This window comes from Mytilus californianus, unplaced genomic scaffold (assembly GCF_021869535.1).
Source record: "Mytilus californianus isolate M0D057914Y unplaced genomic scaffold, xbMytCali1.0.p SCAF_8, whole genome shotgun sequence".
NCBI classification, from domain to species: Eukaryota; Metazoa; Mollusca; class Bivalvia; order Mytilida; family Mytilidae; genus Mytilus; species Mytilus californianus.
The window spans coordinates 103,158,873-103,180,179 of NW_026262734.1; the positions used below are offsets into that span (position 1 = coordinate 103,158,873).

At 32.3% G+C, this 21,307-nt stretch overlaps 1 long non-coding RNA gene across 1 annotated transcript; it reads left to right on the plus strand.

Annotated features, from left to right (window-relative positions):
* The first annotated feature begins 800 nt into the window (after positions 1-800).
* On the plus strand, positions 801-19,384 carry LOC127710735 (uncharacterized). The gene is made up of 5 exons (XR_007986308.1): positions 801-908; positions 16,099-16,174; positions 16,864-17,044; positions 17,902-18,008; positions 19,318-19,384. It is a non-coding gene; the product is annotated as an uncharacterized LOC127710735 (long non-coding RNA).
* The last annotated feature ends 1,923 nt before the right edge of the window (positions 19,385-21,307 follow it).

A 21,307-nucleotide genomic window follows, 5' to 3' on the forward strand; every position in this document is an offset into this window, starting at 1 on the left:
TTACTTTCCCATCACAACTAATACGAAAAATTGATTACTAATTTGAAGGCATGGGTGAATTTTCTTTTTTGAGAATAGGCATTAAATTAGCTATCTTCAAGCTAGTTTGGATATTTTCCTTCTCGTAAAGAGATATTGCAAATAGTATTGAGCGGAACTGCTACCTTTTCGTGACACAACTTTAGCACTGTGTTGCTTATAGTATGTACTAATTTGATGGAGATAAGAATACACATATGCCCGGTATAATGCATTTCACTTAATTGAATAATTCAATTCAAACAATATTAAACAGTATACGTACCCTTCAGCCATGGCAAAATATTAATTTCTACTCTGTTCAAGCTTTTCGCAGTCAAGAATGAAATACTGGTAAAAAATAATGTTGGTTTAAGTTTTTCAACATGTACTAATTTAATATATTTGGCCATAGTCAAAAGTATTATAAAATTATGTAAACAAAACAAAACATATATATCAAACATGCTTGTAGAGGAAAATGTCTTAGGGTTTCATTGTTAATTGTCCAAATAAATGACATTTAGTGACTACTCACAAAAGAGGAAACATCAAGAAATATTAAAAAATATATGGGATTTCGGAAATGAACATATTTGTTATTCCTTGTTCTTGTTCGTTACTGAAATGACATTTAAAAAACGATTCTATAAATAAGTCGTACTTATTATTAATCGCTCACGAAGATCGCGATGATTATTTTTTAAACAGCACATCACAAATTTTGAAAATCAGATTAAGATGATTAGTGTAACTGTTATTTACTATAGCCTATATATATATAAACGTTTAAATTTTCATGTCATTACATTCGGGGCGAAGTAAGCATTCTTTATTTAGAATATACGATAATTTTGATTCAAACGGAATTAGGAGGTAAACTTACCAAAGTAAGTACTTTTTTGGTAGTTTAGTTTAATTTCGTATGAATTAATTTACTGAAAGTACTTTTTTCAGAAACGCAGTTGTAAAACGATCTGTTAAAGCACTTATTGGTTGTCGTGGGTACTCATTTTTAAAGTATCGACACAAAATATATTAGTTTAATAATGAGCATTATAAAAATAAGTAGATGAGGTATGATTGCCAATGAGACAACTATCCACAAAAGTTCAAATAAAGTGGATGTAAGCAATTATAGGCAACCGTACGGCCTTCAACAACGAGAAAAACCCATACCGTATAGTCGGCTATGAAAGGCCTGGTTTTCTGTTGTTAAGTATACCGACAAGATTTATTAACTAAATGAACAAAGTTCCCAGACAAGGCATTAGTATGACGTTAATATATTGTCTTTTTTGAGATTTTTCTACTTACGTTCCACAAGGGAAATATCTTACAAAAGTTAGGAGACAAATAAAAGAAAAATTAATACCGCTATAATTGTAAATTTTCTCTTTTTATGGGTAATGTCCATTTGACCATTTCGTAGAGTGTGAAGCTTTCCTACTCTTTCGATAAATCTAAACCTGTTGTAAAGTTTAAAATTTTTAAGAACGTATTCTGTATGTAACTAGCAAATTATAAAGTCAGGGAATTCATTAATACTTATAAACCCTTTACTAGATACGTTCATAGATACAACTGTTTTATTTGAAAGTTGAACTTTACCTGTAGGAGTCACATCCTCGGTTCTTAATAGTAGGATACGATCAGTGTAAATATCGGTATTTTACATACATTTACTATCATCAATATAAAACTGTATTTGAGTCTTTGCTTATTGTCTCCATAGGTACTAATTTTATTTTGATTGATTCCAGCTCATTGATTGCTAAATATGCACTGATTTCAAGTCATGAACGATTATGGTCCCTCATTCTGTCTACACTTTATTTGATCATGAGCAAGGTCATGCTTTTGTACGTTTGTTAATGGAGTCTTTGCACATTTTATGTGTTATGAGTTTATTAATTAATTATTAAACATTTGACTTTTTTACACTTTACACAAGAATTCCCAATTCCAAACTAAAAGACAAATTGAAAGATTTGGTCCTGCTTTGTTTCATAAAAAAAGAACGGCCAACGTAGATACAAGTATCTTGTCTTAGGGAAGGACAAATCGTACTTTGTAAAAAATCACTCTGATTCAAACAAAAAATTTTCTGAAACTGACATTATCAAGATGTTTAATTTCTTGATTGACAACATATTTGTTACGTTTGGAGGACGTGTTTTTGAACAAACAATCGGTATTTCCATGGGAACCAACTGTGGTCCTCTTCTGACCGACTTGTTCCTTTATTCAATGATGATGTCTTCATACAGGAACTTCTTAGGAAGAAAGAAAAGAAGTTAGCAGTATCCTTTAACTTTACGTTTTGTTACATAGATGATGTTCTCTCACTAAATAATTCAAAATTTAGTGACTATGTTGAACGCATCTATCCCATCGAACTTGAAATAAAGGATACAACAGATACAGTTAAGTTTGCCTCATATCTTGACTAGAAATTGAAAATGAGGGTCGTTTGAAAACAAAACTTTACGACAAAAGAGATGATTTCAGCTTCACAATTGTGAACGTTCCATTTTTATGTAGCAACATGCCAGCAGCGCCTACATACGGAGTATATTATATCTCCCAGTTGATACTATATTCCACGGCTTGTATTTCCTATCGTGATTTCTTTGATAGAGAGTTGCTGCTGATAAGGAAGCTATTAAACCAAGGGTTTCAAGTGGTGAAGTTGAAATCATCACTTCGTAAATGTTACGGACGCCATCACGAGTAGGGTGACCGTTATGGAATATCTGTTTCGCAGAATATAGCGGATATGTTCCAATTGTCGCAACTACAATCCTGTCTCCTTTTCTAGTCTAGTCAATATAGTGAACAACCTGCAACTAATTGCAACACAAAGTTTTTCTCTGAAAAACAAGTCTGTTACTATCTATGAACAACATACTAAAATAATACAAAAATATATTTTGCGGAAAGTGGTGTAATTAATCAAAATTTTTTGTAGTAAAAGTAAGGTTATATTAGTTGCTTCCCCTTATTTGCTACAGTTGAAAAAAATTAATTTATTCAAAAAATTATCAGTATTTTTTAAAACAGTTGAAATAATACAATACAATACATAATTATCTCAATTTAAAAGAATAATATTACATATGCATCACTTTCTTGTCTCAAAATTTGTATATTTGAATAAAGATATAGACCACGATTGTGTTCTGCTATTTTACAATCCATGAATCTAATTCTCCACCATAGTGTTGGTATGTAACCTATAAATGGGAAACTTTACTGAATTAGATTAACCAACTTAGTCACAATCCTACTCGGTATTTGAAAGAATTCTGTCCGTGTGTTAAAGGCACTGACAGTTAATTTTTTGTTGGGGAGAGGTTCTCGAAACACATGTTTTGTCCTTTATAAAAAAAAATGTTATTGCAAGTCTTAATTTTTGAAATTCAAAGTCTTTAATGTATTTTTTTCCCACAACTCTATAAAGAAAACAATATTTTTATTTTCATTTTCCTTCTAGAACAAACATGTTAAGATTTAGAATCCAACAATGTTTTTCGTAAAAAAATAAGAATGATGAGTGTTAAATGATTGTATGTTAAATATTTGTTCACAAATGAAAATTTCAAGCTCCTCGAAGCAAATAGCTACTCATGTAATAAGCGACGATCTCAGTACTCGCTCACCATATAAATAAAGCTTTGGCTGTAACACTGAATCCACTTTTCACTTTGGTTGCTAATCGGGTGTGTCCTGATTTATATTTAAGTCGGTGCCAACAGTATTTATTCATCAACTGTAATTAGCTTTTAGAACGCAGTGTCTTTTTGTTAATTGGTTTTATTTCATATCGGTTAAGAATTAGCTTCTCTTATTGGATAACAAGGAGCCACATGACATTCTTTTTTCTTTAGTAAAAAATTCCATCGGTCTTTAACAGAAAAAAAACTGAGTTTTACAATTTGTTCTTATGTTGTATGCTATTTCAAAACTGTTCCTGATTATGAAAGGGTTGAGTGCTCGCAAACATGGTTAACGCTGAACACTATTAATATGATTATCACAAGAAAGTGGCCCTTTATTATTTGGTGGTTATTGATTGCTGTCTGTCGTATTTGTTTTTCCATTTATTGTCTTAACAGTTTTATATTTTAACGATGAGCTATTATATTTGTTAACATCCACACCCACATCATTGTTATCTCTTGTGGAAAGTTTTCTAATTTGCAATCATACAACATCTTCTTATGTTTTTAAAGTGGGGAGATTTTACAATAAATTATGGTTTCACTGGCAAGCGATCAAACATACTTAAGAAATCACTGATAGAGTTTAGTGGACCTTAAAAGCTAAACATTTATATTCTTTAGGCATGAGGTGTTTTTTTTTTAAATATTTTTGTAGTTTCGTTCAAATGAGTTGAATACAGGTCAGCACATTCCGAAAGCAGAAAACGGCGTCTTTAACATTGATATTTCTATAATAGAGTATAATCATGAATAAAGAGAGATTTGAGGTTTTTAAAGTCAATGAGAAAGCAACCCAAACGACTAACAAAAAATAACACACATAATTTCAAATTAGACATGACTATCTAAACGCTAACTCTGGCCATAAGTCGTCCACTTATTTACAGTTCTTAGGCTAAAGCTGATTACCTTTTATTAAATTAATTCAATGAGATATCTTAAAGAAGGAACTTTGTAATGCTTTTCTTTATATATATATATATATATGTTTGGCCATAATATTTTCATACAGCAGACAACCCATGTTAGTTCTTTTTCATTATCATTTGGTTGATGTTTCAGACCACCACGTACAGGTTTTACCTTACTGGTTACACACATAAGGTGCTGTTACTATTAATACTTCCTCCAGGAAGTGATCCCATCAATTCATTCAACAGTGCTTATCTCATTTTCAACATCCAAAATTGGACCACTTTGGTACAATTACTATTTAAATTCAAGCTCTTGAGGTAAACTTATAATCGTATTGACAAAGCTGCTCTTGAAATTGCCTTAAACAATATCAGATCTACATTTAATTTTCGAACTATGAGTTTGACTGTCCCTCTGGTATCTTTTGCCCCATTTTTAATGCTAATTCAGTGAACAAGTATATGTTCCTAAATTTAAAAAGCTTATATATCTGAAATTAAACGTGGATATTGATAGAGCTTGCTAAAAAAAATGAGCAACACATTAAGAGAAATCTTCAATCACATCGTCTGTGTTTAACTGTGACTTTATGCAATTCAAATATTGTAAAAGTAGCTAATGAAAAAATACACAAAAAGGACTACAGTCAATGACGATGCAAGGACACTAGAAAAATGAAGTTTCCAGCAATTAACATGACAAAATCAAAGTCACTGAGTAACCAAACTGATTTACAGTTATTTTTGAACACAATCATTTTTTGTTCGTTTATTATACCTACAGAACACGTATAATTGCTATAAACACATAACAGAAACACAAGATAAAAATTTCAAACTTCCACAAAATGCACTTCTTTAAAACTGAGTTTTACTGTGTGTTTATTTATTCTACATTGTCTAGAGAAACTAGGGGAGCCGAGGGTTGAGTTCTCACACAATATGTTTTACCCCAGCCATTATTGCACTTATACCAAGTCAGGAACCTCAAGATTTAACCTTTGTTTGTCTTGTGTGTTTTGTTTTTGTTGTTGATAATTTTGGTTCATTTGTATGTATTGGAGTTCAGGAGTCGATTTCACAAAAAAAACTTAAGTATACTGAATTGTCCATGACTTACGATCAATCTTAGTCGTAAGTTTTTTTGTGAAACCGACTCAAGGCCTTTAAGGTGGTGTCCATTTTGCTGAACTAGTGTACAAAATAATTAAGGGGTCAGCTGAAGCCTACCTCCGTGTGCCGGATTAACTTGCTATGTTAAAGACCCATTAAAGTGGCCTTGTTTTCTCTTTGACACATTCCCTGTTTACGTTTTCAAAATTCAAACTGGAAATAACCAAGATTTTAATTTTTTTTATTTTTTTTTGCCCCTCACTTAGGGGCATTATGTTTTTCGGTCCGTGCGTCCGTTCGTTCGTCCGTCTGTCCCGCTTCAGATTCAGGTTTTTGGTCAAGGTAGTTTTTAATGAAGTTGAAGTCCAATCAACTTGAAACTTAGAACACATGTTCCCTATGATATGGTCTTTCCAATTTTAATGCCAAATTAGAGTTTTGACCCAAACGGTCCACTGAACATAGAAAATGATAGTGCGGGTGGGGTATCCATGTACTATGGACACATTCTTGTTTTGTAATTAGTTCGTAAAACAAAATATTTCACACAACAAATTGATTATTATTGATATTGATAATAAGAGGAATACATATGCATATAAACATAAGATAATATAGTCTGTCTATAAAGATCCTATGTTAAAAGTTTTAACCATGAATAACCGAGCTTTTTATTTCTATTTGTCACAATTGACACAAGAATTACAATTTTTTTAAATACTAATAACTATAGGACTTCTTAAGATAAACATCAGATATCATTTTCTATTTAGATCCCAATTGGAAAGTTTTAACCATCAATAACCGAGATTTTTTCATTTCCAGTTTTCGGGTTTTCTGTCTTAAAACATATATTCAACCAAAATTACCCAAATATTAATATTGATAACTGAAGGACTTCACAAAATAAACATAAAATAGTATGTTCTTTTTTCTATACAGATCAAATTTTAAAAATATTAACCATTAACAACGGAGATTTTCTACGTTTCCAGTTTTCAACGTTTTTCTCTAAAAATCACTCATTTCACCTCAAAATTACTTCATTATGAATAATAATAACTAGAGGACTACACAATAGTCTATTAAGATAAGGTTTCCTGTCTTCAACAAGCTTTAGGTCTAAAAGTGTAACCATAGATAACAATTTTTCTTCTTTTCCAGTTTTCAGCATTTTTTCTCTAAAAACCACGTATTTCACACCAAAATAACCTTTTCCGCAAATTATATCAATGTAAAGTTTTAGTATGTTGTTAGTACAAGTCTATATTATAATTTGCACTAAAAAAACCTTGTGTTGCAATTAGTTGGAGGTTGAGTGATTTTAGAGCTAAATTGACTAGGCTATTCCCCGATTGTGCGACGTGACCTACCGAATTAGACTTGTTACCGGGTTCGTACTAACATGAGCAACACGACGGGTGCCACATGTGAAGCAGGATCTGCTCACTCTTCCGGAGCACCTGAGATCACCCCTAGTTTTTGGTGGGTTTCGTGTTGCTCAGTCTTTAGTTTTCTATGTTGTGTTTTGTGTACTGTTGTTTGTCTGTTTGTCTTTTTCTTTTTTAGCCATGGCGTTGTCAGTTTTTATTCTACTTATGAGTTTGAATGTCCCTTTGGTAATTTTTGCTACTCTTTTGGCTTCGAAAATCCTAGTTTGTTATTTGAAATCGGTCTTTGAATAAGCTTACAGTTCTCGAAAACAATCTAAGATCTGTACTAAGTGTATAAGTTTTTTCGTTTTTCATTTTGTGTTGTAAGTATGGTTTATGGAACCTAAAACTCTTTTGAACAACGGCGATAACGACAACTCAAACAGAAAGGAGGTTTCAACTGTATAACAGAAAAATCTAAAACGGAAACGAATGTCAAAGACAAAAGAAGTATCATAAATAAAAAGACAGGTCGAAACAGAATAAATCAAATGAATGAAAGGGAGAAAGAAACCAAGAAACTGAAAGTACTAAATAACTCAATAAAGACATAAACGACTAATTCAAAATAGAAAATGAAAACAAGAATTTTTAAAGAATAACTAAAAATATAGACAAGACAAATAAATCGTAAAACCAACTTATAAGGATATATTACGGAAAAGGTTAATCGAGAATATTTGTTGTTCATGCAATTTAATTGTTGTAAGAACAGATCTGACCTTGTAAATGTAATTTTTAACAACTTGTCACAATAATTATCCCTAATTGCTATCTTGGGCCGGACAACTATTATATAATCACGGCAAACACATTTGAAAGGTAATTTCGGATGATTAGTGTTACTGTCATTTTCTATTGCTAACATAAAACGTGGTTTTTAAAAAAAAAAAAAAAAAAAAAATAAAACGTGGTAAATTTCCCACCAATTTGTATTTGAAGTGTATAAAGATAAATTATGTTTCAAGTTAAACGATCAATATATTTGACCTAAAATTCGTAGGATGGTTTCCACTTTTTGCGTACATTGTGATATGATATAAAGCGTCTTGGTTTACTTTAAAACATCGAAAGTTATTTCAGTAAAGATAACTCAAATCATTCCCACATATTGCTTAATATATTCTATAACAGCAGGCAAAACATCCTTTTGTTTTTATAATATGGAGCTACATAATGTTAAAACATTAACTCCTTCACGCATACACTGATATTTAAATCATTTGCCATACTGGCAATACATGGCTGAAAAGATATGTCATTTCTTAATGACAAAACAAGGAAACGAAACATAGTATTTCCTATTAGACAATAATTTTATACAAGTGTAACTTTTCTAAAAAAAAGTGTAGGGTGCTTCGCAATATCATAAATTACGTCAATATGTAGCAATGTATCAATATGAATTTGACTCGACATTATACAGCAAGGTAAAACAGTAAAGTCAAAATTATTTATAGATCGGGTATTGGGTCAGATCTTGAATACCCATACTGTCACTTTTCCGTATTTAATATCTTCTCCTGTCCGGGACTTGTTCCAATTTATATCTCATTCTAGCTAATAGAAACTTTCCCAAATCATAAGGCAATCAATGAGAACCGAAATTTGTTACGTAATAATTTCAAGATGGCGTGAATATCGTATGAAACTAATAGCTTCGCACTGTGCTGTTAAGCAAAAATTGAGAATAGAAACCGGGAATGTGTCAAAGAGACAACAACCCGAATAAAAGAGCGCAGAACAGCCCAGGACACCAATGAATCTTCAACTCAGCGAGAATATCCCGCACCCGGAGGCGGGCTTCAGCTGGTCCCTAAACAATAATGAAAACAAGTTCATAAAATGGATGTTTCGTTGCCTCATATAATGTCACTCATATACGTTTATCTTTTCCAATGATATGAATTAATAACAGGTGTTACATATGAAAGAGGACATAGTCTGTTTTTAAGGAGTTTCACTAAAAAAATTTGAAAGTGAATTATTAAAAATTTTGGTTTTCATTACTGAGAAAACAAATATTTTTGTTTGGACTTTGTACAATATACACATCCTATAAATAACCGGACATATAGTTACGTATAAAATAAAATACCAAATATCATTGACTTCATGGTTTAGTCGTGAACAATAAAATGAACATTTTGCATTTCTGTCATATGGTATAAAATCACACGTTGAATAGTGTATAATAGATATAAGAAGATGTGGTATGTGTGCCAATGAGACAACTATCCATCCAAGTCACAATTTGTAAAAGTAAACAATTATAGGTCAAAGTACGACCTTCAACACGGAGCCTTGGCTCACACCGAACAGCACGCTATAAGACTCGTTCTTATGTATAAACAAACAGAAACAATCAAATATTTTAACAATGTTTCGATTTTAAGCTTCTTCGGATATGCAAAATGCACGAGGTACTGATTGGAAAAGATCAATAAAATCAAATGTATATGTAGCGGATCGAATGAAGTTGAAAAGGAAGATATTTCAATTTTATTTGAATTGTCTTAATATATGTCATCATAATACTTATCGGCGATCAGATATAAATTACAAGAAGTATTATGCTTCTTAATTGAATGAATGAATATTGATTTGCAAGAGCATACATGAATGCTATGGCAATACATAATATATACACACAGTGACAAAAGACTGATAACAGAGAACAATACACAAATAATAATATAACTAACAAAGAATATCAGATCTTGCTTTCCATGCATTCTTCAAATAGTTACAGAGCTTAATTGTAAGCGATCATGAAGAAGCTTTAAACAAATAAGATAATTTTAAAGTTTTTTGCCATGAACAATAATAACGTGGCAAAAAAAAAAATTCTCAGATTGTTCTATATGCCGAACATACCAATACAAAATGAAATTCGTTCTGAACACATTGCATGCTGCAACATACACATAGATGCAGTTCTCTTGGTATATCAGAGAAACGACCAACTTCAACAATTAGTTTCAATGTACCACTTCGTAGTTTTGATCTGCTTACCCTTCCGGAGCACCTGAGATCACCCCCAGTTTTTGGTGGGGTTCGTGTTGCTTAGTCTTTATTTTTCTATGTTGTGTCATCTGTACTATTATTTGTCTGATTGTCTTTTTATTTTTTGGCCATGACGTTGTCAGTTTGTTTTCGATCTATGAGTTTGACTGTCCCTCTGGTATCTTTCGTCCCCCTTTTTGAAAGAATGTGAACATTATTAATGTAGCTTAAATAATTCTCCAGACAAAAATCACAATCATATATATCTGCTGACCATTTTCGCAGATATTGGTCTTTAATGAGTGTCTTTATAACATCATATATAAAAGCTGGTTTATGTATAACAATATTTAACCAATATGTTAGGATTAATTGTTTTCTTAAAACATGCATAGGTAAATGACCAAGCTCGCCGCAAAGAAATCCAATAGGAGCACGTTTACCTACTTTTAAAACAAACTTATAAATAATCTCTATGTCGTTGGCGAGATGAAAACCCCATATTTTTGAAGAAAAGTTCAGTGCCGATCCAAGCATACTGTCGTAAAGAAGACACTGTTTATGTGTAGTAATGTAGATATTATTCAAACAGTTTAAGAGTGACGAGAGAGCTCTTGCTCCTTGTTGAGACAGTCGTTTTTTGTGTGTGTAAGAATTTTCCGTTAAAGTGTTGCAACATTCAAAGGTAAACGTTGGAATTTACGATTTGAAGTTCTTGGTTATTATATATGAAACGATTGTTTACAGGGTGCCATATATTTCTGAACACAACTACTTAAGTTTATCAGCGTTATCTTCTATGTTCCATTTTCTACAATATGTGGATAAATTGTCTAGTAACTGTTGAAGAAGTTCGGGAAATTTGGCAAACAAGACAGTATCGTCCGCAAAAATATCAAATAGATTAAAAGTCCATTCAGGTTTACTATATCTTCATTATTTGATAACAAAGAGGAATAATAAAGAAGATAAAGCCCGCCTTGTTTTATTCCCAACAAATTGTCAAAGGCATCAGATAGAAGTCCACCAAATCTTATTCTGAGACGCACAAACGCAAACATAGATTTTATAATGGCCACACATTTACTGCTGACTCCATTTCGAAGTAATTTATATATCAAAATTCTCCTGCTTAATTTCGAACGCTTTTTGAAAGTCAACGAAAGCGCAGTATAATTTCTTCTTTGGCTCAACTGTGATAGACGGTAAAAGTAGTTCCTCACCCAATTAAATATTCATACATCAGCAAGGATATGTACGAGACCTGTATCAAATATAATGTATGCATGTAAACGTAGTCACCAATGACAGACACATTGACACATAGACACATAGACACATCAACACTTAGACACATAGACATATCGACACATTGATACATTGACACATCGACACATCGACACATAGACACATCAACACATAGACACATTTTCGGCTCACACCGAACAGCCAGCTATAAGACTCGTTCTTATGTGTAAACAAACAGAAACAATCCAATACTTTAACAATGTTTCGATTTTAAGCTTCTTCGGATATGCAAAATGCATGAGGTACTGATTGGAAAGATCAATAAAATCAAATGTATCTGTAGCGGATCGAATGAAGTTGAAAAGGAAGATGTGTCAATTTTATTTGAATTATCTTGATATATGTCATCATAATACTTATCGGCGATCAGATATAAATTACAAGAAGTATTATGCTTCTTAATTAAATGAATGAATATTGATTTGCAAGAGCATACAGGAATGCTATGGCAATACATAATATATACACACAGTGACAAAAGACTGATAACAGAGAACAATACACAAATAATAATATAACTAACCAAGAATATCAGATCTTGCTTTCCATGCATTCTTCAAATAGTTACAGAGCTTAATTGTAAGCGATCGTGAAGAAGCTTTAAACAAATAAGATAATTTTTAAAGTTTTTTGCCATGAACAATGATAACGTGGCAAAAAAAAAAATTCTCAGATTGTTCTATATGCCGAACATACCAATACAAAATGAAATTCGTTCTCAACACATTGCATGCATGCTGCAAAATACACATAGACGCAGTTCTCTTGGTATATCAGAGATTCTCTCGGTATATCAGAGAAACGACCAACTTCAACATTTAGTTTCAATGTATCACTTCGTAGTTTTGAAAGAATGTGAACATTATTAATGTAGCTTAAATAATTCTCCAGACAAATACCACAATCATATATATCTGCTGACCATTTTCGCAGATATTGGTCTTTAATGAGTGTCTTTATAACATCATATATAAAAGCTGGTTTATGTATAACAATATTTTACCAATATTTTAGGATTAATTGTTTTCTTAAAACATGCATAGGTAAATGACCAAGCTCGCCACAAGGAAATCCAATAGGGGCACGTTTACCTACTTTTAAAACAAACTTATAAATAATCTCTATGTCGTTGGCGAGATGAAAACCCCATATTTTTGAAGAATAGTTCAGTGCCGATCCAAGCATACTGTCGTAAAGAAGACACTGTTTATGTGTAGTAATGTAGATATTATTCAAACAGTTTAAGAGTGACGAGAGAGCTCTTGCTCCTTGTTGAGACAGTCGTTTTTTGTGTGTGTAAGAATTTTCCGTTAAAGTGTTGCAACATTCCAAGGTACATTCCAAGGTAAACGTTGGAATTTACGATTTGAAGTTCTTGGTTATTATATATGAAACGATTGTTTACAGGGTGCCATATATTTCTGAACACAACTACTTAAGTTTATCAGCGTTAACTTCTATGTTCCATTTTCTACAATATTTGGATAGATTGTCAAGTAACTGTTGAAGAAGTTTGGGAAATTTGGCAAACAAGACAGTATCGTCTGCAAAAAGTATCCAATAGATTAAAAGTCTATTCAGGTTCACTATATCTTCATTATTTGATAAAAAAGAGGAATAATAAAGAAGATAAATCCCGCCTTGTTTTATTCCCAACAAATTGTCAAAGGCATCAGATAGAAGTCCACCAAATCTTACTCTGAGACGCACAGACGCATACATAGATTTTATAATGGCCACACATTTACTGCTGACTCCATTTCGAAGTAATTTATATATCAAAATTCTCCTGCTTAATTTCGAACGCTTTTTGAAAGTCAACGAAAGCGCAGTATAGTTTCTTCTTTGGCTCAACTGTGATAGGCGGTAGAAGTAGTTCCTCACCCAATTACATATTCATACATCAGCAAGGATATGTACGATACCTGTATCAAATATAATGTATGCCTGTAAACGTAGTCACCAATGACAGACACATTGACACATAGACACATCGTCACATAGACACATCGACACATAGACACATAGACACATCGACACATCAACACATAGACACATCGACACATCGACACATTGACAGTAATTACTTGTATAACACACAATATTTCAGAAAGTTTGAGAACTAGTACACATTTATTTTTTCTGCATAGATGATTTATGGTTAAGATTTGTTAACCATGACTATTCTTGCATTATTCAGTGTGCAACATTTAAGTTTTCTCCTTAAGGTTAGTATCTCAGTTACAATTATAGTAATTGATCAATTATAGTTGGTTTTGAGAATTGTACTGGTTTAGTTAGAAATTGTCATGACGAATGTATACAACTTTTATAGCATGAATTTACTGGAACCAAAATGTAATCCTTGGAAAGAATGTAAAGTGGATATTATTGGAATGTGTCAAGGTACAGTTTTTTAAAGCACATTGATGGTATTATATTACATGTGTAATAAAATGTTTTCTGCTGTCTTTTATTTGTTGCAGTTTCCCATATATATATATATATATACATACAGTCTATATTGCTCTTTGACACAGCCTATGTTGCTAGATTGCTCTTTGACACAGCCTAGGGCGTTAGATTGCCGTTTGAAACAGCCTACGGCGCTAGATTGCAATTTGACACAACCTACGGTGCTATATTTCTCTTTGAAACAGCCTACGGCACTAGAGTGCTCTTTGACACAGCCTCCGGCGCTAGATTGCCAGTTGACACAGCTTACGGCGTAAGATTGCCTTTTGATCCTAACCCTAATCCTAAACCTACGTACCCTAACCCAAACCCTCATCCTTTACCCTAATCATAACCATAAACCCTAACATTAACCCTAAATGTGACCCCAAACCCCAACCCTAGCCTAGGACGCTAGTTTATTGTTGGACACAACGAACGGCGTTAGATTTCTATTTGACACAACCTACTCCAGTAGATTCCTATTTTAAACAGCCTTACGGCTGTAAATTTCTCTATTACACTTACCATGTTACCAGAGGACCCTAGATGCCAAAGTGACTCAGCACAAGGCGTTATATTGTTCTTTGTCAAAGCCTAGTTATGGCGACAGATTGACCATAAACCAGTGTCAGTGTGTCGATGTGTCCATATGTCGATGTGTCCATATGTCGATGTGTCAATGTGTCAATATGTCGATGTTTCGATGTGTCGACATGTCCAGATTAGCCATAAAATATAATGCCGATTCAATGATTAATAATCCGCTGATGAGAACTATTCCTTCCGTTTCCTCCAGTTGACGAATATGTACAAGTATACCATGTAGAACAAAAATAGCATCAATAGTTAAATGTCCGGGACGAAAACCAATGGATGAGACACTCACTAAAACGATGGGTCGATAGTTATTTGGGTCGGTCAAATTTCCACTCTTAATAACAGCATTAACAATACCAACTGCCCAGGTATCAGAAAAAGTTCCACTTTCAAAGGTATAGTTGAGTAGTTTCTTTAAAATTGGAGCAAACAATGTTGGACTTGCATCAAACATTTCGCTGATAATTTTGTCATTTCCCGTACTTCTGCCTTATTTTGATTTTGTTATCGATTTCACAATTTCATCTTCAGTAATTTCAGAGTCTAAAATATCTATGCCTATATTTTCAAAATGTTCATTATTTATCAAGTTCAATACTTCAATACAAAGATCGGGTGGATCTTCGCCAAGAATTCTTTCGAAATATTTAAAATCACATCATTTGTAAGTGTGCATCGTGTTCTACTCGTAGGCCTTATAGTCGACCAAAATGTTCGTGGGTCAGTTTTTGCACTGTCACAAAGTTCAATGCCATTTCGCCTTTATGGTTTACTTTGGCTTGACGTTTCGTCCTGTTAAATCGGTTTCAAGCCTCGACATACGATACATCGGTTGGATGTCGAAAAAAGAAGTTTCTGAAAACTCTGATTTACAATTATCACCAAACCAATAATTGTGTGATCAGAATGAAAAGCGCGGGAAATATTAATCCTCATTTTGATTTGTAACTAAAAATGTCTGTAAAAACCACAACTGTGACGGATTTCTGCGAAGACAGAAAACTTAAATTGAAGAATTTTGATTTTGAATTGAGTACTTGATTGATTCTCGGTGCTCCGGAGGGGTCAGCAGATTCTGCTCCACTAGGTACACCCGTCGTGTTGCTCATGTAAGTACATTCTCAATGATAAGATGTATACAATATTAGGTCAATGTCAGAAAAATATAAACTTTTTTGTATGAGGCTGAGAAATTGGGATGGGCGAGGTTGTACCGAGCCCTTCACCAGTTTTGTACCGAATACAAAAAAGTTTTTGTTTTTCTGACATTGACCTATAATATTGTTTTTATACTGAACTTGAATTAATACATTGAGAGCTATTTTAATTGTAACACAAATTTCAAACATATTTTCATCCCTAAATGAACCCCTGATTGTGGAAACTGACATTGCACAAAATATAGCTTTGTTACTATATTTAGGAAATAAACACAACTATTTGCAGTATAAAACAACTATATTACAAATCAAAATATTGTAATCAGAATAATGATAATATTTTCATTAAAATCAATTTCCTTTGTAGAAAACACTAGTAATGATGGTTGGTTTGATGTGTAATGTGTTTATGTTATGTTGTATAGTTATTATGGCAACCCATGGTAAGATTACTAGATTGCAAGAATAATGGGGAAAATAAAAACTGATAGTAAAGCATGACAGATGCTGCGTGAACGTGACATTTAAAATAAAACAAGAAATAACTAACAAAATAGTGATTTCAATTTTGTTTACTACTTTGAATAATTTTGAACTAGGTTGAGTGTCATTTCGTTATTTATCTTCATAAGGTTTATATCATTTGTCGGTGTATAATGTTTCTTATATTAATTTTTGTATATAAAACACACGAATACACACGTGTTTGTAAACCTGCAATATATTTTAGCACATTACTGAAATTATGAAGATAAAACTAATTTTCACATTTTGTTGGTAGTTGTACCGAATGCGTTTTTTTTTTACTGAAAGTATCCTCTACCAGTGTATAGACATACTATCGGCAAACACTTTCTCTTTAAAATTAAGTTATAACAATATTGTCCTCGGTAGTGTAACTGCTGTTTATCATGCAAGACGAACTGTTGATATGTGTTTAATGGAGTCAAATGTTCTTTTTAAAACCAACCATGCCTTGTTGTTAACATAATCCATTTATTATTTTACTTTGGCCTTGAGCATCACTGAAGAGACATTAATTGTCGAAATACAAATATAGTGCAGTAAAATTGGTACCGTTTACTTAATTGTCTTAACAATTATTTCACTATATGATTAATTGTATATTTAGGTCAATCAATTCAAAAACACAAGGAGCTAGAAATTGCAAAAGCATGTATTGGACAAGACGGATTATTATTTTGCGATATAAGTGGTGACCCATTGCCTGATTATGAATGGTTTAAAAATGGCGTCAAAATAGAACATGGCGGTCGTTTTAATATCAGACGAAGTCGTTTTGGATCATCCAGGTAAATATTAACAAACCAAAAGAGAGACCAACAAAACCATGACAAACAAACGAAAAACGAAAAATATTACAACCGAGCAACACAATCTTTATTTACAGCTAATTTCCTAATGCTTGTAGAGTAAAACTTTGACTGGCTTGCTTGCTTTGTTTTTATAAAAGTTAGCTCAAGCATTGTAATTAAGATTGACATCTGCAAACAATATAGACAATATAGACAGGCTTATTAAACAAGTATATATTATATTTAAATTTGATTGAAAGTTATCCCAATTACAATTGTCAATATACAAACAAAGCAAGCAAGCTAACCAAAGTCTTACCCTGCATGCATTAGGAAATTAGCTGTAAACTAGCGATGATTTCAGATGCTCAGGAAAAGACAGATACTATTTTATGTATAACGTTTATTTTGTTTTTACCATTATTTAATGTGCTGAAAGCAAACGATTAGTGCGCAATAACATGTTTCATGAATATTGTTCTATAGGGAATAGTATTCACCAGAAGTAGTTTAAGATATTTTTGAATATACAACTTTTGCAACTGATTCATCAGCCTTTTATGAGAAATTTTACGATGAAATATTTAGTTTCAAGCTGTTCAGATATCAACAAAATATTTCATCGTTAGATTTCCCTCACACAATTACAAAATTGCACATCGATACTACAACCAACATTAAATTTGAATATATAGGATATCAAATATGATAATACGTTAATATGCAAAAAAGATTTAAGTGACTGGTATTTACTAAACATGTATACATTAATTTTAAGGTGGAAATGTAGCATTTTTTTTGCTTTGCTTTAGTAATTCTATTTTGTTTTATGTACTGTCTTTATGATTTAAAAGGGTAATGATTAGAAATTTGCAAGATTGTGATAGTGGAGTCTACGAATGTAAGGCTTCGAATTCGGCAGGGACAGAATCAACTAGTGGCAGGCTCAGTTTCGCATCAGGTAATATTTTTTTCAATAAAGCGGTTTGTTTGCTAAACTGAACTACTTTTCAACATTGTTATTAAATCTTTTAATTTCGAAATACTATAAAACTCATACGCCAAACGTCTAAATTAAAGTATAACAATTTGACTTTACATTTCATAGAATATACCCGAGAAAATAATAATTCAAGTGAAAAATGAAAACAAAACATTTTCAAATTATAATCACATTGTATGAAAGTGTGTTATTTGACACAGAAGATTGTTAAGGCTAATGCAAGTACAAAGTACAATCCCGGTTATAAGTCTAACACGGCAGGTTACAAATATAGGAGTTCCTGAAATATCTCCGCCTTTTATTTATTAATGCACATATATAATTGGAAAGAGAGGCGAAAGATCCAAACGGATATTCAAACTCATAAATCAAGATCAAACTGCCAATCAATGACATGTCGCAAAACTAAAGTAGTTCACATTTGAGGAAAAGCGGCCAAGATTGTCTTTACGACAATTGGAACAAATCCGGCATCATCTATGTCATCCCTTCGTAAATTTTATGGACGCCATCACGAGTTGGTTGACCGTTATGGAATAACCGTTTCACAGATGATATCGGATATGTTCCTTATGTCGTAACTACAATACCCTTCCCTTTTCACGAATGTGACTTACCGAATTAGACTATTTACCGGATTTGTAATAACATAAGCAACTCGACAGGTGCCACATGTGGAGCAGGTCTGCTTACCCTTCTGGAGCACCTGAGATCACCCCCAGTTTTTGGTGGGGTTCGTGTTGCTTAGTCTTTAGTTTTCTATGTTGTGTCATCTGTACTATTATTTGTCTGTTTGTCTTTTTATTTTTGGCCATGACGTTGTCAGTTTGTTTTCGATCTATGAGTTTGACTGTCCCTCTGGTATCTTTCGTCCCTCTTCTATGAAACAGCTATTTCACATTTGGCCAACCAATTCGTGATTGCGTCAGTTAAATGTTCGAAGGGATTATTTCAACTTCACCACTTGGAACTCGTGGTTCAAAAGCTTCCTTGTAATCGATATATTTTAATGTTTTCAATGAACACAAGTTTAACGAATTGGTTGACCGATACGATGTATTGTTTTTTAACTAACAAGAATCATGTTCACCTAGGATTCAGAAATAGTCGTCTAATTTACCCACAGTGTCCTATTCCGTCCTGAAATTTGGTCCATGTGATTCCCTTCGTATTTTCACATGACTTGTATTTTAAAAATAGATTTTCGAGATTTGAACTTTAGTTACAATTTATATTGTATATACGGATGTTGTTTTCATATCTGCAGATTGCTGATCTGGTGACGTTGAAGAAAAACAGATTGATAAAGAAAATAAAGTATTGTTAAAACTGCATATACAATTCGTTTATCATTGGCAATTTTACGGTTACATATAAACATCGAAATATATTGAAAACGCATTCAAAAGGCGAAATCAAGGAGAAAACACAGAAACTATTCAAACAAATAAAATTATCATACATGTACGTGAAAAGACTATACTATACGCTTAGTCCATCGTTTCACTTGATAAACCTTGTGTTACCGTACATGTCACAAACTAGGAAGTCAATCAGCGGCAGTTTCTAATTATACACATATTTAAGGGATTTTGTCATTTTGAGAAAAAGAAATGTATGTATCAATCGCAGTTAAACTACCTTTTCTTATTATATGATATTGACATTTGTCTGGAGATGTTTCCAATAAATTATTGTGAAAAAAATTATGTCAAAATGCCATATATATATCATAATGTTCACTTATTATATGCGTCTCCCAGCATTTTTAACAAATCTTTACCTGTGTGGTATATATATTGAGTTATAAGACATACTGTTAACTGGTTTAACGTATGGAAATAATTGATTTTTGTTCATGTTTTTTTTTCTTGAGGTAAGATCTTAATTTTGTGTATTGAATAAATTCCTAATCCATTTATTGACAAATGTTACATTGAGGCGTTTGTGGTATTTTGCATTGACTTACCAACATAATGTAAGCCTCAAGACGAACATTCTAGAATCATTATGAAAATAAAATAAAAAACCTTTTTTTAGGTTAAATTGAATAATACATTGTATTATTCTGTGGATGGCTCCCTCAAGGGTGACAGTGGATTAGAATTATGATCATTTAGGAAAGTCGCCTTGACCTGTAAGAATACAGACTACTTTTCCCAGTTCAATTTCATGGCATCTTAATCTGTAAATCTGAATTTAAATTAACCAACACTTATAATGAGAGATAGCAGATATATTCGTGAAATTTGAAAAGATTTGAGGAGATTGCAAAATCTCACCAACAACGCATAATACATAGTTTACACTGAAAAAAAACAAAGACAAAAATTTAATTTAAAAGAAGTTAAACTCTGTCATATAACTATACATCATTCTGTTGATAGTATTGTTGTTCATTTGCAACATTACGAAAGTTGATGCTTACTAATGTGTCTAGACGTACCTTAAAATCTATATAAAAATAAACAGAAAAAGGTAATACAAAGAAAGCAAAACAGAAACGTAACGGAAGACAAATAAACGCAGAAAACGCTATGGGTATAGAAAATACACCTTAACGTAGCAATTTAAATGTATACATTATAATGAAATAATTCAACACAAAAAACGGCAAAACTATATATACATATAATATATATAAAAACCATCAGAAGTAAAAAAAAGATAGACAGGAGAGAAATAAATTGCAAATGACATTCAAAAAGAAATCACAAGAGAGATAAATGATGGAGACAAAACCAAACAGAAGGAAAAAATTAAATACTTCTGCTCCAAACTGAAATAAACGAGTGGAATACGACAACTGTTAAATTGAACAATGAAGCCATAAGACAAACGGTAAAGATATCTCAAACACACAGTTGTAAACGTTAAAATTCCGAGTTTTTTCGCGAGATGTGCATGCTCGCGCATAAACTTGGAAACTTAATATAAAATCAAGCAACACGTGCATGAACAACCAGTCTGTTCTATGCTCCTTATGAATGTCAACTAAAGATGAAGATCCGGATCTTCCCTTAATGCAATGGATAACAAAATTACATAAGAGCCCTTATATTCCGGGAACTGCAAATTATTTCACGAACCTCTATTTAAACTATCAACATCAACTTTATGAGCAATAAAAGACGGACTTCAGAGTTACCGTGAAATTACTTACTCCATGGGATGTGTAAATCAGATGAAGATACTAATTTCAAAAATTCCAAATAATTGTTTGAGTACATGGAATTTAATAACTATTTTTTGCAAGA